The sequence below is a fragment of the Bombina bombina genome, chromosome 7, assembly GCF_027579735.1.
Source record: "Bombina bombina isolate aBomBom1 chromosome 7, aBomBom1.pri, whole genome shotgun sequence".
Taxonomy (NCBI): domain Eukaryota; kingdom Metazoa; phylum Chordata; class Amphibia; order Anura; family Bombinatoridae; genus Bombina; species Bombina bombina.
Window position 1 is genome coordinate 109406138 of NC_069505.1, and position 17870 is coordinate 109424007.

The following is a 17870-nucleotide window of genomic DNA, read 5'->3' on the forward strand; positions in this document are numbered from 1 at the left end:
AAGGCCGACGACTGAATGAAGGTTCCTTTAAGGGACGTCATCTAAGATGGCGTCCCTTCATTCCGATTGGCTGATAGGATTAGATTAGGGGTATGTGGGTGGTGGGTTTTTAATGTTGGAGGGGTTGTACTTTTTCTTTTACAGGCAAAAGAGCAGAATTCTTTTAGGGCATTGCCCCGCAAAAGGCTCTTTTTAAGGGCTGGTAAGGTAAAAGAGCTGGTAACTTTTTAATTTAGAATAGGGTAGGGCATTTTTTTATTTTGGGGGGCTTTTGTTATTTTATTAGGGGGCTTAGATTAAGTGTATAAGTAGCTTAAAATTGTTGTAATAATTTTAAATGTTTGTACTTATTTTTTTTATTTCTTGTACTGTAGTTAGTTTATTTAATTGTAGTTATTTGTAGGTAATTTATTTAATTAATTTAATATAGGTTTTAATGTAGCTTAGGTTAGGATTTATTTTACAGGTAATTTTGTATTTCTTTTAGCTAGGTAGTTATTAAATAGTTAATAAACTATTTAATAACTATTCTAACTAGCTAAAACTAAATACAAAGTTACTGCTCAAAATAAATATAAATCCTAAAATAGCTACAATTGTAATTATTAATTATATTGTAGCTATCTTAGGGTTTTATTTTACAGGTAAGTATTTAGTTTTAAATAGGAATAATTTATTAAAGTATAGTGTAGTTGTTAGGTGTAATTGTAACTTAGGTTACTTTTATTTTTACAGGTAAATTTCTCTTTATTTTAACTAGGTAGCTATTAAATAGTAATAAATATTTAATAGCTATCGTACCTAGTTAAAATAAATTGAAATATGCCTGTAAAATAAAAATAAATCCTAAGGCCTAGATTTGGAGTTTGGCGGTAGCCATGAAAACCAGCGTTAGAGGCCTCCTAACGCTGGTTTTAAGGCTACCGCCGGTATTTTGGAGTCAGTCAAAAAAAGGTCTAACGCTCACTTTTCAGCCGCGACTTTTCCATACCGCAGATCCCCTTACGTCAATTGCGTATTCTATCTTTTCAATGGGATCTTTCTAACTCCGGTATTTAGTTTCTGTGGCTGAAGTGAGCGTTAGAATTCTAACGACAAAACTCCAGCCGCAGAAAAAAGTCAGTAGTTAAGAGCTTTCTGGGCTAACGCCGGTTTATAAAGCTCTTAACTACTGTGCTCTAAAGTACACTAACACCCATAAACTACCTATGTACCCCTACACCGAGGCCCCTCTACCATCGCCGACACTCGATTAAATTTTTTTAACCCCTACTCTGCGACCGCCACCTACTTATCCTTATGTACCCCCTAATCTGCTGCCCCTAACACCGCCGACCCCTATATTATATTTATTAACCCCTAATCTGCCGACCGCCACCTACGTTATACTTATGTACCCCCCTAATCTGCTGCCCCTTACACCGCCGACCCCTATATTATATTTATTAACCCCTAATCTGCCCCCCCACAACGTCGCCTCCACCTGCTACATTATTAACCCCTAATCTGCGAGCGGACTGCACCGCTATTATAATAAAGTTATAACCCCTAATCCGCCTCACTAACCCTATAATAAATAGTATAACCCCTAATCTGCCCTCCCTAACATCACCGACACCTAACTTCAAACAATTAACCCAAATCTGCTGACCCGGAGCTCACCGCTATTCTAATAAATGTATTCAACCCTAAGCTAAGTCTAACCCTAACACTAACACCCCCCTAAATTAAATATAATTTAAATCTAACGAAATTAAATTAACTCTTATTAAATAAATTATTCCTATTTAAAGCTAAATACTTACCTTTAAAATAAATCCTAATATAGATACAATATAACTTATAATTTTATTATAGCTTTTTTAGGATTTATTTTTATTTTACAGGTAACTTTGTATTTATTTTAACCAGGTACAATAGCTATTAAATAGTTAAGAACTATTTAATAGCTAAAATAGTTAAAATAATTACAAAATTACCTATAAAATAAATCCTAACCTAAGTTACAATTAAACCTAACACTACACTATCAATAAATTAATTAAATACCTACAATTAAACCTAACACTACCCTATCAATACATTAATTAAATACAATATCTACAAATAAATATAATGAAATAAACCTAACTAAGTACAAAAAATAAAAAGAACTAAGTTACAAAAAATAAAAAAATATTTACAAACATCAGAAAAATATTACAACAATTTTAAACTAATTACACCTACTCAAAGCCCCCTAATAAAATAACAAAGACCCCCAAAATAAAAAATGCCCTACCCTATTCTAAATTACTAAAGTTCAAAGCTCTTTTACCTTAACAGCCTGAACAGGGCCCTTTGCGGGGCATGCCCCAAAGAATTCAGCTCTCGTTAGCCTGTAAAAAAAACACATACAATACCCCCCCCAACATTACAACCCACCACCCACATACCCCTAATCTAACCCAAACCCCCCTTAAATAAACCATAACACTAAGCCCCTGAAGATCTTCTAACCTTATCTTCACCATACCAGGTTCACCGATCGATCCAGAAGAGCTCCTCCGATTTCCTGATCCAAGCCAAGCAGGGGCTGGAAGGTGTCCTGATCCGGCTGAAGTCTTCATCCAAGCGGGAGCCGGAAGAGGTCCATGATCGGCTGAAGTCATCATCCACGCGGGAGCTAAAGAGGTCCATGATCCGGCTGAAGTCTTCTATCAACGGCATCTTCAATCTTCTTTCTTCCGGATCCATCTTGTAGACCTCCAACGCGGAACATCCTGCTGGCCCGACGGACTAACGACGATTGAAGGCTCCTTTAAGGACGTCATCCAAGATGGCGTCCCTCGAATTCTGATTGGCTGATAGGATTCTATCAGCAATTGGAATTAAGGTAGGAAAATTTCTGATTGCAGATGGAATCAGCCAATCAGAATCAAGTTCAACTCCGATTGGCCGATCCGATCAGCCAATCAGATTGAGCTCGTATTCTATTGGCTGATCGGATCAGCCAATCGGATTGAACTTGATTCTGATTGGCTGATTCCATCAGCCAATCAGAATTTTCCTACCTTAATTCCGATTGGGCTGATAGAATCCTATCAGCCAATCGGGAATTCGAGGGACGCCATCTTGGATGACGTCCCTTAAAGGAGCCTTCATTCGTCGTTAGTCCGTCGGGCCAGCAGGATGTTCCGTGTCAGAGGTCTACAAGATGGATCCGGAAGAAAGAAGATTGAAGATGCCGTTGATAGAAGACTTCGCCGGATCATGGACCTCTTCAGCCTCCCCGCTTGGATGATGACTTCAGCTGGATCATGGACCTCCTTCAGCTCCGCTTGGATGAAGACTTCAGCCGGATCATGGAAATCTTCAGCCCCCTGCTTGGGCTTGGATCAGGACATCGGAGGAGCTCTTCTGGATCGATCGGTGAACCTGGTATGGTGAAGATAAGGTAGGAAGATCTTCAGGGGCTTATTGTTAGGTTTATTTAAGGGGGTTTGGGTTAGAGTAGGGGTATGTGGATGGTGGGTTGTACTGTTGGGGGGGGTATTGTATGCGTTTTTTTTACAGGCAAAAAGAGCTGAATTCTTTGGGGCATGTCCGCAAAGGGCCCTGTTCAGGGCTGTAAGGTAAAAGAGCCTTTGAACTTTAGTAATTTAGAATAGGGTAGGGCATTTTTTTTATTTTGGGGGTCTTTGTTATTTTATTAGGGGCTTAGAGTAGGTGTAATTAGTTTAAAATTGTAATATTTTTCTGATGTTTGTATATATTTTTTTATTTTTTGTAACTTAGTTCTTTTTTATTTTTTGTACTTAGTTAGTTTATTTCATTGTATTTATTTGTAGATATTATATTTAATTAATGTATTGATAGTGTAGTGTTAGGTTTATTGTAGGTAATTGTAGGTATTTTATTTAATTAATTTATTGATAGTGTAGTGTTAGGTTTAATTGTAACTTAGGTTAGGATTTATTTTACAGGTAATTTTTGTAATTATTTTAACTATTTTAGCTATTGTACCTGGTTAAAAATAAATACAAAGTTACCTGTAAAATAAATATAAATCCTAAAATAGCTAAAATATAATTATAATTTATATTGTATCTATATTAGGATTAATTTACAGGTTAAGTATTTAGCTTTAAATAGTAATAATTTATTTAATAAGAGTTAATTAATTTTGTTAGATTTAAATTATATTTAACTTAGGGGGGTGTTAGTGTTAGGGTTAGACTTAAGCTTTAGGGGTTAATACATTTATTAGAATAGCGGTGTAGCTCCAGTCGGCAGATTAGGGGTTAATGTTTGAAGTTAGGTGTGTCGGCGATGTTAGGTGAGGGCAGATATAGGGGTTAATACTATTTATTATAGGGTTAGTGAGGGCGGATTAGGGGTTAATAACTTATTATTATAGCGGTGCGTCCGCGCTCGGCAGATTAGGGGTTAATAAGTGTAGGCAGGTGGAGGCGACGTGTGGGGGGCAGATTAGGGGTTAAAATATATAATATAGGGGGTCGGCGGTGTTAGGGACAGCAGATTAGGGGTACATATCGATATTGTAAGTAGCGGCGGTTTTACGGAGCGGCAGATTAGGGGTTAATAATATTATGCAGAGTCAGCGATAGCGGGGGCAGCAGATTAGGGGTTAATAAGTGTAAGGTTAGGGGTGTTTAGACTCGGGGGTACATGTTAGGGTGTTAGGTGCAGACGTAGGAAGTGTTTCCCCATAGCATACAATGGGCTGCGTTAGTAGCTGAACGCGGCTTTTTTGCAGGTGTTAGTTTTTTTTCAGTTCAAACAGCCCCATTTTTTCCTATGGGGGAATCGTGCACCGAGCACGTTTTTGAGGCTGGCCGCGTCCGTAAGCAACTCTGGTATCAAGAGTTGAAGTTGCGTTAAATATGCTCTACGCTCCTTTTGGAGGCCTAACTCAGCCATTCTGTGGACTCTCAATACCAGAGTTTATTTATAAGGTGCGGCCAGAAAAAAGCCAGCGTTAGCTACGTGGGTCGTTACCGACAAACTCTAAATCTAGCCGTAAGATAGCTACAATATAATTATTATTTATATTGTAGCTATATTAGGGTTTATATAAAGGTAAGTCTTTTAGTTTTAAATAGGATTAACTAAGGCCTAGATTTAGAGTTTTGTCGGTAAGGGACCCGCGTAGCTAACGCCGGCTTTTTTCTGGCCGCACCATAAAAATAACTCTGGAATTGAGAGTCCAAATAAAGGCTGCGTTAGGCTCCAAAAAAGGAGCGTAGAGCATTTTTAACGCAGCTTCAACTCTCGATACCAGAGTTGCTTACGCAAGCGGCCAGCCTCAAAAACGTGCACGTGCTCGATTCCCCCATAGAAAACAATGGGGCTGTTTGAGCTGGTAAAAAAAACTAACACCTGCAAAAAAGCCGCGTTTAGCTCCTAACGCAGCCCCATTGTTTGCTATGCGGAAACACTTCCTACGTCTGCACCTAACACTCTAACTTGTACCCCGAGTCTAAACACCCCTAACCTAACACTTATTAACCCCTATTCTGCCGCCCCCGCTATCGATGACCCCTGCATATTATTATTAACCCCTAATCTGCCGCTCCGTAAACCGCCTCTACTTACATTATCCTTATGTACCCCCCTAATCTGCTGCCCTAACATCGCCGACCCCTATTTTATATTTATTAACCCCTAATCTGCCCCCTCAACGTCGCCTCCACCTGCCTACACATATTAAACCCCTAATCTGCCGAGCGAACCTGAGCGCTACTATAATAAAGTTATTAACCCCTAATCCGCCTCACTAACCCATATATAAATAGTATTAACCCCTAATCTGCCCTCCCTAACATCGCCGACACCTAACTTCAATTATTAACCCCTAATCTGCCGACCGGAGCTCACCACGCTATTCTAATAAATGTATTAACCCCTAAAGCTAAGTCTAACCCTAACACTAACACCCCCCTAAGTATATATAATTTTAATCTAACGAAATTAATTAACTCTTATTAAATAAATTATTCCTATTTAAAGCTAAATACTTACCTGTAAAATAAACCCTTAATATAGCTACAATATAAATTATAATTACATTGTAGCTATTTTAGGATTAATATTTATTTTACAGGCAACTTTGTAATTATTTAACCAGGTACAATAGCTATTAAATAGTAAGAACTATTTTAATAGTTACCTAGTTAAAAATAATTACAAAATTATCTGTAAAAATAAATCCTAACCTAAGTTACAATTAAACGCTAATACTACTATACTATCATTAAATTAATTAAATAAAATACCTACAATTACCTACAATAAACCCAAACACTACACTATCAATACATTAATTAAATACAATATCTACAAATAACTACAATGAAATAAACTAACTAAAGTACAAAAAATAAAAAATATCTACAAACATAAGAAAAATATTACAACAATTTTTAACTAATTACACCTACTCTAAGCCCCCTAATAAAACAACAAAGCCCCCCAAAATAAAAAATGCCCTACCCTATTCTAAATTACTAAAATTAAAAGCTCTTTTACCTTACCGAGCCCTGAACAGGCCCTTTGCGGGGCATGCCCCAAGAAGTTCAGCTCTTTTGCCTGTAAAAAAAACATACAATACCCCCCCCAACATTACAACCCACCACCCACATACCCTAATCTAACCCCAAACCCCCCTTAAAGAAACCACTAAGCCCCTGAAGATCTCCTACCTTATCTTCACCATACTAGGTTCACCGATCTGTCCTGAAGAGCTCCTCCGATGTCCTGACCAAGCCCAAGCGGGGGGGCTGAAGATGTCCATGATCCGGTAGAAGTCTTCATCCAAGCGGGGCAGAAGAGGTCTTCCATCCGATTGAAGTCTTCATCCAGAGCGGGGCAGAAGAGATCTTCCATCCGATTGAAGTCTTCATCCAGGCGGCATCTTCTATTGACATCCATCTGGAGCGGAGCGGCAGCATCCTGAAGACCTCCGACGCGGAACATCCATCCTGGCCGACGACTGAACGACGAATGACGGTTCCTTTAAATGACGTCATCCAAGATGGCGTCCCTCGAATTCCAATTGGCTGATAGGATTCCTATCAGCCAATCGGAATTAAGGTAGGAATATTTCTGATTGGCTGATGGAATCAGCCAATCAGAATCAAGTTCATCCGATTGGCTGATCCAATCAGCCAATCAGATTGAGCTCGCATTCTATTGGCCGTTCCGATCAGCCAATAGAATGCAAGCTAAATCTGATTGGCTGATTCCATCAGCCAATCAGAATATTCCTACCTTAATTCCAATTGGCTGATAGAATCCTATCAGCCAAACGGAATTCGAGGACGCCATCTTGGATGACGTCATTTAAAGGAAACCGTCATTTGTCATTCAGTCGTCGGCCAGGATGATGTTCCGCGTCGGAGGTCTTCAGGATTGCTGCTGCTCCGCTCAGATGGATGTCGATAGAAGATGCCGCCTGGATGAAGACTTCAATCGGATGAAAGACCTTCTTCTGCCCCGCTTGGATGAAGACTTCAATCGGATGGAAGACCTCTTCTGCCTCCGCTTGGATGAAGACTTCTACCGGATCATGGACATCTTCAGCCCCCCGCTTGGGCTTGGATCAGGACATCGGAGGAGCTCTTCAGGACGGATCGGTGAACCTGGTATGGTGAAGATAAGGTAGGAAGATCTTCAGGGCTTAGTGTTAGGTTTATTTAAGGGGGTTTGGTTTAGATTAGGGGTATGTGGGGTGGTGGTTGTAATGTTGGGGGGGGTATTGATGTTTTTTTTACAGGCAAAAGAGCTGAAACTTCTTGGGGCATGCCCCGCAAAGGGCCCTGTTCAGGCTGGTAAGGTAAAAGAGCTTTTTAACTTTAGTAATTTAGAATAGGGTAGGGCATTTTTTATTTTGGGGGGGCTTTGTTGTTTTATTAGGGGGCTTAGAGTAGGTGTAATTAGTTTAAAATTGGTTGTAATATTTTTCTTATGGTTTGTAGATATTTTTTTATTTTTTGTAACTTAGTTCTTTTTTATTTTTGTACTTAGTTAGTTTATTTCATTGTAGTTATTTGTAGATATTGTATTTAATTATTTTATTGATAGTGTAGTGTTAGGTTTAATTGTAGGTAATTGTAGTTATTTTATTTTATTAATTTAATGATAGTATAGTGTTAGGTTTAATTGTAACTTAGGTTAGGATTTATTTTACAGGTAATGTTGTAATTATTTTAACTAGGTAACTATTAAATAGTTTCTTAACTATTTAATAGCTATTGTACCTGGTTAAAATAATTACAAAGTTGCCTGTAAAATAAATATTAATCCTAAAATAGCTACAATGTAATTATAATTTATATTGTAGCTATATTAGGATTTATTTTACAGGTAAGTATTTAGCTTTAAATAGGATTAATTTATTTAATAAGAGTTAATTAATTTCGTTAGATTAAAATTATATTTAACTTAGGGGGGTGTTAGTGTTAGGGTTACACTTAGCTTTAGGGGTTAATACATTTATTAGAATAGCGGTGAGCTCCAGTCAGCAGATTAGGGGTTAATAATATGAAGTTAGGTTGTCGGCGATGTTAGGGAGGGCAGATTAGGGGTTAATACTATTTATTATAGGGTGAGTGAGGCAGATTAGGGGTTAATAACTTTATTATAGTAGCGGTGCGGTCCGCTCGGCAGATTAGGGGTTAATAAGTGTAGGGCAGGTGGAGGCGACGTTGAGGGGGGCAGATTAGGGGTTAATAAATATAATATAGGGGTCGGCAAGTGTTAGGGGCAGCAGATTAGGGTACATAAGGATAACGTAGGTGGCGTGCGCTTTGCGGTCAGGCAGATTAGGGGTTAATAAATGTAGGGGTAGCTGGGCGGCGACGTTGTGTGGGGGCAGGTTAGGGGTTAATAAATATAATATTGGGGCGCGGTGTTAGGGGCAGCAGATTAGGGGTACATAAGTATAACGTAGTTGGCGGTCGGCAGATTAGGGGTTAAAAAATTTAATCGAGTGGCGGCGATGTGGGGGGACCTCGGTTTTAGGGGTACATAGGTAGTTTAGGGTGTTAGATGTACTTTAGAGTACAGTAGTTAAGAGCTTTATAAACCGGCGTTAGCCCAGACTTTTTTCCTGCGGCTGGAGTTCTTGGTCGTTAGATTTCTAACGCTCCACTTCAGACACGACTCTAAATACCGGAGTTAGAAAAATCCCATGGAAAAGATAGGATACGCAATTTACGTAAGGGGATCTGCGGTATGGAAAAGTCGCGGCTGAAAAGTGAGTCGTTAGACCCTTTTTTGAGTGACTCCAAATACCAGAGTTAGGCCTAAAACCAGCGATTAGGAGCCTCTAACGCTGGTTTTCTTCCACGGCTAACGCCAAACTCCAAATCTTAGGCCTTAGTTAATAAGATAACATATATTTAGAGTTATTTAATTAATATTTAAGTTTGGGGGTGTTAGGGTGAGGTTAGACTTAGGTTTAGGGGGTAATAATTTTAATTGCAGTGGTGTAGGGGGGCAGGATAGGGGTTATACATTTATTATAGGTTGCGACGGTGTAGGGGGGCAGATTAGGGTGTTAATAAGTTTAAATATAGGTTGCGGGTGGGGTCCGGGAGCGGCGGTTTAGGGGAAAAATAATTCATTTAGTTGCGGACGAGGTCAGGGATCTGCAGGATAGGGGTTAATAACTTTATAGGTGGCGACGGTATAAGGGGGGGGCAGGATAGGGGTTACTAGGTATAATGTAGGGTGGCGGCGGTGTCCGCCACCTACATTTATAAGAGTTGGCTGGCGGTGTCTGGGAGCGGCGGGTTTAGGGGTTACTAACTTTATTTAGTTGCGGGGGGCTCCGGGGGCGCCGGTATAGGGGGTAGAAACAGTGTAGTTAGTGTGGGTGCTTAGTGACAGGGGTATCAATAAAGCTAGTCAAAAAGCCAAAGAGCAGCGAGATTGGATGAGTGATAACTCTCACAGTCCGCTGCTCATCGCCCGTACTTGGTGCACGGCTTTTTGACAGCTTTTTTGATAACTTAGGCGAAATTTTGAAGGTCCGCGGCGGCGATGGTAGGCGAAGCTTAGGTGGGCATATTGAACCGGCGAAGCAGGTAAAGTAGATGGCTTGATAACTACCCCCCATTATATATTGTTTTTTTACTATGGTATAAAGTTTTTTTCTTTTTGCACATCTCTCAGCAATATAATACATAGGATACCAAAAATAAATAAATACATGGACAAGTCACAGTCAATTCCGGTCATAGATTATGAATGAAAGGGCCAAAGGGCCCCAGTATGTGAGAGGGCTGGTCCACATTGAGTGGAGAGTGGTGTCGCCAGTGTAAATGACAGTACTGCAAGAGGATGAGTCAGAAGAGCATAGACAAGGAGATGTACTTGGTTTTAATGATATGGCGCCTTACATTGGGCTTTGCCAGCAAGATGGGGTATGGGTGAGGGTAATTAAATGGCAGAGACTGAGCAGGAGAGACCAACTGAAGATGTACTAGTTTCTGAGAGTGACTGGTCCAGCTGTGAGATAGGTGGGTGCTAAGAATGTGTTATCTGCCAGCAATTATAGGTGTTCATCAGGGGTGTGGTTCTCAAAAGGATTTATTCTTTTTAGAATTGTACTTTTCTTGGTATGATACATGCTATGATAGTTTCTTTGTTAGTGCTATGGTTCTCAGTATGATATCTGATATGATAGTTCCCCTCAAGTGGTACAGTTCTTTATTTGATGTCTGTAGTAATAGTTTCTTTGTGAATAGTATGAATCTCAATATTATGAACACCAAGATAGTTTCTTATCAACTGAAATGGTGTTTAATTTAATGTTTTCAATAAAAGTTCTCAAAATTATCATTCTTTTTAGAGTTGCACTTTTCTTGGTATGATACATGCATGCTCTATGATAGTTTCTTTGTGAGTTATATAGTTTCATTTTTTAAGTCGATGCTTTGAGTATAATGTCTGCAATTATAGGTTATTTTTGACTTACACAACTCTTAGCATAATGCTCCATAAATCACAAATTCTTCTTGAGTGGTATGCTCTCATTATGGTGTCTGCCATAATATTTCTTCCGGAGTGATATGCATCTCAATATGATGCTTGGGGACAATAGTTCTTGAGTTGTATGCATTTCAATGTTAAGTCTACCATGTAAATTCTATTTGAGTGGTATAGTTCCTAATATGATGTTTGCCATTTTCTCAAGGGGTATGGGACCTGCCATGATACCTTCTTCTGGAGTGGTATGTTGTATGGTTCTCAGAATTATGCATAATAGATATTTCCTTCACAAATGTTTATGACAGTTTATTTTTTCAGTTTTCAGTATGACACCATGCCATATTAAATTTCCACTAAAAAAGGGAATGAGTAGAGATGCACCTCAACTGAGAAAGAAAAAATCTAGAAAAAAATTCTTGCTTGCCCATAAGGACATGTTCCACTCATGTAGCACACTATGGGCCTATGTATCAAAGGTCTTGCGACCTGATCCGACAGTGCGGATCAGGTCGCAAGACCTCGCTGAAATGCGGAGAGCAATACGCTCTCAGTATTCAGCATTGCACCAGCAGCTCACAAGAGCTGCTGGTGCAACGCTGCCCCCTGCAGACTCGCGGCCAATGGGCCGCCAGCAGGAGGTGTCAATCAAACCGTCCATACTTGATTGAGTTGAATTGTGGCTCTGACAGGCGGACAGGGTTATGGAGCAGCTGTCTTCGTCCGCCGCTTAATACCTACTGTTTCCTGGCGAGTCTGAAGACTCGCCAGAAACACGGCCCTCAAGCTCCATACGAGCTTGATAAATGGGCCTCTAGGCCTTTCATACAGGAGAAATATCCTGCAAGCATATCAGTGTGATCCTGCCAAATTAGAGTCTAGGCACGAAATACCAGGCAATTTTCCTTTGAACAAGAGAAAACAATAAACGTCAGACGGATGTTTCTGCCTCTCTGGGACTCCTCAGTGAGGTAGAGTCGTGTCCCTCTATGGCATGTGTGCAAGGAGTGCATGTCTGGTTCCACTTTTACTCTAGGGAAACCCCAAGAGTAGTCTCTTTTAGCACACTATGGGGGTTAGTTATCAAGCCGGTCAACCTCAAATACGCTGGAATTCCGCAGCGTATTTGTGGCTAGGCTGATTCGCCTAAGTTATCAAAGGCTCGAGACCGGCAAAAGTAGAATTTTTGTGACGTAAGCTTTGATCCGCCGGACTCAGTCCGACACAGATCGATTCTTACGTCACTCCAGATGTTCCGCACACAAGTGCGGCACATTCTCACTACTTTTGCTAGTTATCAAATGACTAGCAGGTACGCTCGCACTTTTACGGCCACGCGTACCTGGTTTTCTAACCGCCACCCCTGGAGGCGGCGGATCCCAATAGGAATCAATGGGAGTCTGACCATAGCGAAAGTACAAGTTCGCTGCTGACAGACATCCCAGTGATTTCTATGGGAGCTGTCTGCACCTAACACCCTAACATGTACCCCCGAGTCTAAACACCACTATCTGTCCCCCCCTACAACCGCCGCAACTAAATAAAATTATTACCCCCCCTAAACCGCCGCTCCGGAGCCCACCGCAAGCTACTCTATACATATTAACCCCTCTAAACCGCCACTCCCGGAGCCCACCGCAACTATTTAAATGTATTAACCCCTAAACCCGCCGCTCCCCTGAACCCGCCGCAACATATATTAAATGTATTAACCCCTATCCTGCACCCCCTACACCGTCGCCACCTATAATAAATTTATTAACCCCTAATCTGCCCCCCTACAACCGTCGCCACCTATAATAAATTTATTAACCCCTATCCTGCCCCCCCCACTCACGCCGCCGCCACTGTAATAAAATTATTAACCCCTAACCTAAGTCTTACCCTAACGCCCCCCTAACTTAATATATTAATTAAATCAATCCTAAATAATATTTTTATTATTAACTAAATTAATCCTATTTTAAAACTAAATATCTTACATTTAAAATAAACCCTAATATAGCTACAATATAAATAATAATTATATTCTAGCTATCTTAGGATTTATTTTATTTTTACAGGTACCTTTCAACTTATTTTAACTAGGTACAATAGCTATTAAATAGTTATTAACTATTTAATAACTTTACCTAGCTAAAATAACTGAAATTTACCTGTAAAATAAATCCTAACCTAAGTTATAATTACACCTAACACTACACTATACTTTAATAAATTATTCCTATTAAAACTAAATACTTACCTGTAAAATAAACCCTAAGGCCTAGATTTGGAGTTTGGCGTTAGCCGTGAAAACCAGCGTTAGAGGCTCCTAACGCTGGTTTTAGGCTGCCGCCGGTATTTGGAGTCACTCAAAATAGGGTCTAACGCTCACTTTTCAGCCGCGACTTTTCATACCGCAGATCCCCCTACGCCATTTGCGTATCCTATCTTTTCAATGGGATCTTCCTAACTCCGGTATTTAGAGTCGTTTCTGAAGTGAGCGTTAGAGCTCTAACGACAAAACTCCAGCCGCAGGAAAAAAGCAGGAGTTAAGAGCTTTCTGGGCTAACGCCGGTTCATAAAGCTCTTAACTACTGTGCTCTAAAGTACACTAACACCCATAAACTACCTATGTTTCCCCTAAACCGAGGTCCCCCCACATCGCCGACACTCGATTAAATTTTTTTAACCCTAATCTGCCGACCGCCACCTACGTTATACTTATGTACCCCTAATCTGCTGCCCCTAACCCCGCCGACCCCTTGTAATTATATTTATTAACCCCTAACCTGCCCCCCACAACGTCGCCGCCAGCTACTTACAATAATTAACCCCTAATCTGCCGACCGCAAAAGCGCCGCCACCTACGTTATCCTTATGTACCCCTAATCTGCTGCCCCTAACACCGCCGACCCCTATATTATATTTATTAACCCCTAATCTGCCCCCCCTCAACGTCGCCGACACCTGCCTACACTTATTAACCCCTAATCTGCCGAGCGGACCTGAGCGCTACTATAATTAACGTTATTAACCCCTAATCCACCTCACTAACCCTATCATAAATAGTATTAACCCTAATCTGCCCTCCCTAACATCGCCGACACCTAACTTCAATTATTAACCCCTAATCTGCCGACCGGAGCTCACCGCTATTCTAATAAATGTATTAACCCCTAAAGCTAAGTCTAACCCTAACACTAACACCCCCCTAAAATTATATTTAATTTAAATCTAACGAAATTAATTAACTCTTATTAAATAAATTATTCCTATTTAAAGCTAAATACTTACCTGTAAAATAAACCCTATATAGCTACAATATAAATTATAATTATATTATAGCTATTTTAGGATTTATATTTATTTTACAGGTAACTTTGTATTTATTTTAAGCAGGTACAATAGCTATTAAATAGTTAAGAACTATTTAATAGTTACCTAGTTAAAATAATAACAAAATTACCTGTAAAATAAGTCCTAACCTAAGTTATAATTAAACCTAACACTACCCTATCAATAAATTAATTAAATAAAATACCTACAATTACCTACAATAAAACCTAACACTACACTATCAATAAATAAATTAAATACAATTTCTACAAATAACTACAATTACATAAACTAACTAAAGTACAAAAAAATAAAAAGAACTAAGTTACAAAAAAATAAAAAAATATTTACAAACATAAGAAAAATATTACAACAATTTTAAACTAATTACACCTACTCTAAGCCCCCTAATAAAATAACAAAGACCCCCAAAATAAAAAAATTCCCTACCCTATTCTAAATTAATAAATTTAAAAGCTCTTTTACCTTACCAGCCCTGAACAGGGCCCTTTGCGGGGCATGCCCCAAGAAAATCAGCTCTTTTGCCTGTAAAAAAAAACATACAATACCCCCCCCCAACATTACAACCCACCACCCACATATCCCTAATCTAACCCAAACCCCCCTTAAATAAACCTAACACTAAGCCCCTGAAGATCTTCCTACCTTGTCTTCACCTCACCGGGTATCACCGATCGGATCCTGGCTCCGATATCTTCATCAACCCAAGCGGGGGCTAGACATCCACTGAAGAAGTCCAGAAGAGGGTCCAAAAGTCTTCCTCCTAACCGGCAAGAAGAGGACATCCGGACCGGCAAACATCTTCATTCCAAGCGGCATCTTCGATCTTCCATCCGGTGCGGAGCGGGGTCCATGTTGAAGCAGCCGACGCGGATCCATCCTCTTCTTCCGGCGTCTCCCGACGAATGACGGTTCCTTTAAGGGACGTCATCCAAGATGGCGTCCCTCGAATTCCAATTGGCTGATAGGATTCTATCAGCCAATCGGAAATTAAGGTAGGAATATTCTGATTGGCTGATGGAATCAGCCAATCAGAATCAAGTTCAATCCGCTTGGCTGATCCAATCAGCCAATCAGATTGAGCTTGCATTCTATTGGCTGATCGGAACATATAGCTAGAGTTGCATTTGCGGTAAAAATGCTCTACGCTCCTTTTTTGGAGCCTATACGCAGCATTTTTTGGAACTCTCGATACCAGAGTTAATTTTATGGTGCGGCCAGAAAAAAGCCCGCGTAGCGTTAACAGCCCATCTACCGCCAAACTCCAAATCTAGGCCTAAGATAGCTACAATATAAATAATAATTATATTCTAGCTATTTTAGGATTTATATTTATTTTACAGGTAACTTTGTATTTATTTTAGCTAGTTAGAATAGTTATTAAATAGTTATTAACTATTTAATAACTACCTAGCTAAAAGAAATACAAAATTACCTGTAAAATAAATCCTAACCTAAGATACAATTAAACCTAATACTACACTATCATTAAATTAATTAAATAACTACCTACAAATAACTACAATTAAATACAATTACATAAACTAACTAAAGTACAAAAAATAAAAAAAGCTAAGTTACAAAAAATAAAAAAATAAGTTACAAACATTTTAAAAATATTACAACAATTTTAAGCTACTTACACCTAATCTAAGCCCCCTAATAAAATAACAAACCCCCCAAAAATAAAAAAATGCCCTACCCTATTCTAAATTAAATAAAGTTCAAAGCTCTTTTACCTTACCAGCCCTTAAAAGGGCCATTTGTGGGGGCATGCCCCCAAATGTTCAGCTCTTTTGCCTGTAAAAGAAAAATACAAACCCCCCCCCAACATTAAAACCCACCACCCACATACCCCTAATCTAACCCAAACCCCCCTTACAAAAACCTAACACTAATCCCCTGAAGATCATCCTACCTTGTCTTCACTCAGCCGAGCAGCGATGGAACCGAAGTGGAAATCCGGAGCGGAAGAAGTTAATCCTCCAAGCGGCGCTGAAGAAATCTTCCATCCGATGAAGTCATCATCCAGGCGGCGCTGAAGAAGTCTTTGATCCGGCCGATGTCATCTTCCAAGAGGCGCTGAAGAGGTCTTCTATCCGGGCGATGTCATCTTCCAAGCCGGGTCTTGAATCTTCCTCCCGCCGACGCGGAACCTCCTTCTTCACCGACGGACTACGACGAATGAAGGCTCCTTTAAGGGACGTCATCCAAGATGGGGTCCCCTCAATTCCGATTGGCTTATAGGATTCTATCAGCCAATCGGAATTAAGGTAGGAAAAATCTGATTGGCTGATGGAATCAGCCAATCAGATTGAGCTCGCATTCTATTGGCTGATCGGAACAGATTTTTCCTATCTTAATTCCGATTGGCTGATAGAATCCTATCAGCCAATCGGAATTGAGGGGACGCCATCTTGGATGACGTCCCTTAAAGGAGCCTTCATTCATCGTAGTCCGTCGGTGAAGAAGGAGGTTCCATGTCGGCGGGAGGAAGATTCAAGACCCGGCTTGGAAGATGACATCGCCCGGATAGAAGACCTCTTCAGCGCCTCTTGGAAGATGACATCGGCCGGATCAAAGACTTCTTCAGCGCCGCCTGGATGATGACTTCATCGGATGGAAGATTTCTTCAGCGCCGCTTGGAGGATTAACTTCTTCCGCTCCGGATGTCCACTTCGGTTCCATCGCTGCTCGGCTGAGTGAAGACAAGGTACGATGATCTTCAGGGGATTAGTGTTAGGTTTTTGTAAGGGGGGTTTGGGTTAGATTAGGGGTATGTGGGTGGTGGGTTTTAATGTTGGGGGGGGTTGTATTTTTCTTTTACAGGCAAAAGAGCTGAACTTTTGGGGGCATGCCCCCACAAATGGCCCTTTTAAGGACTGGTAAGGTAAAAGAGCTTTGAACTTTATTTAATTTAGAATAGGGTAGGGCATTTTTTTATTGTGGGGGGTTTGTTATTTTATTAGGGGGCTTAGATTAGGTGTAAGTAGCTTAAAATTGTAATATTTTAAAAATGTTTGTAACTTATTTTTTTTATTTTTTGTACTTTAGTTAGTTTATGTAATTGTATTTAATTGTAGTTATTTGTAAGTAATTTATTTAATTAATTTAATGATAGTGTAGTATTAGGTTTAATTGTAACTTAGGTTAGGATTTATTTTACAGGTAATTTTGTATTTCTTTTAGCTAGGTAGTTATTAAATAGTTAATAACTATTTAATAACTATTCAAACTAGCTAAATAAATACAAAGTTACCTGTAAAATAAATATAAATCCTAAGATAGCTACAATATAATTATTATTTATATTGTAGCTATATTAGGGTTTATTTTACAGGTATTTAGTTTTAAATAGGAATAATTTATTAAAGTATAGTGTAGTGTTAGGTGTAATTGTAACTTAGGTTAGGATTTATTTTACAGGTAAATTTCAGTTTATTTTAGCTAGGTAAGCTATTAAATAGTTAATAACTATTTAATAGCTATTGTACCTAGTTAAAATAAATTGAAAGGTACCTGTAAAATAAAAA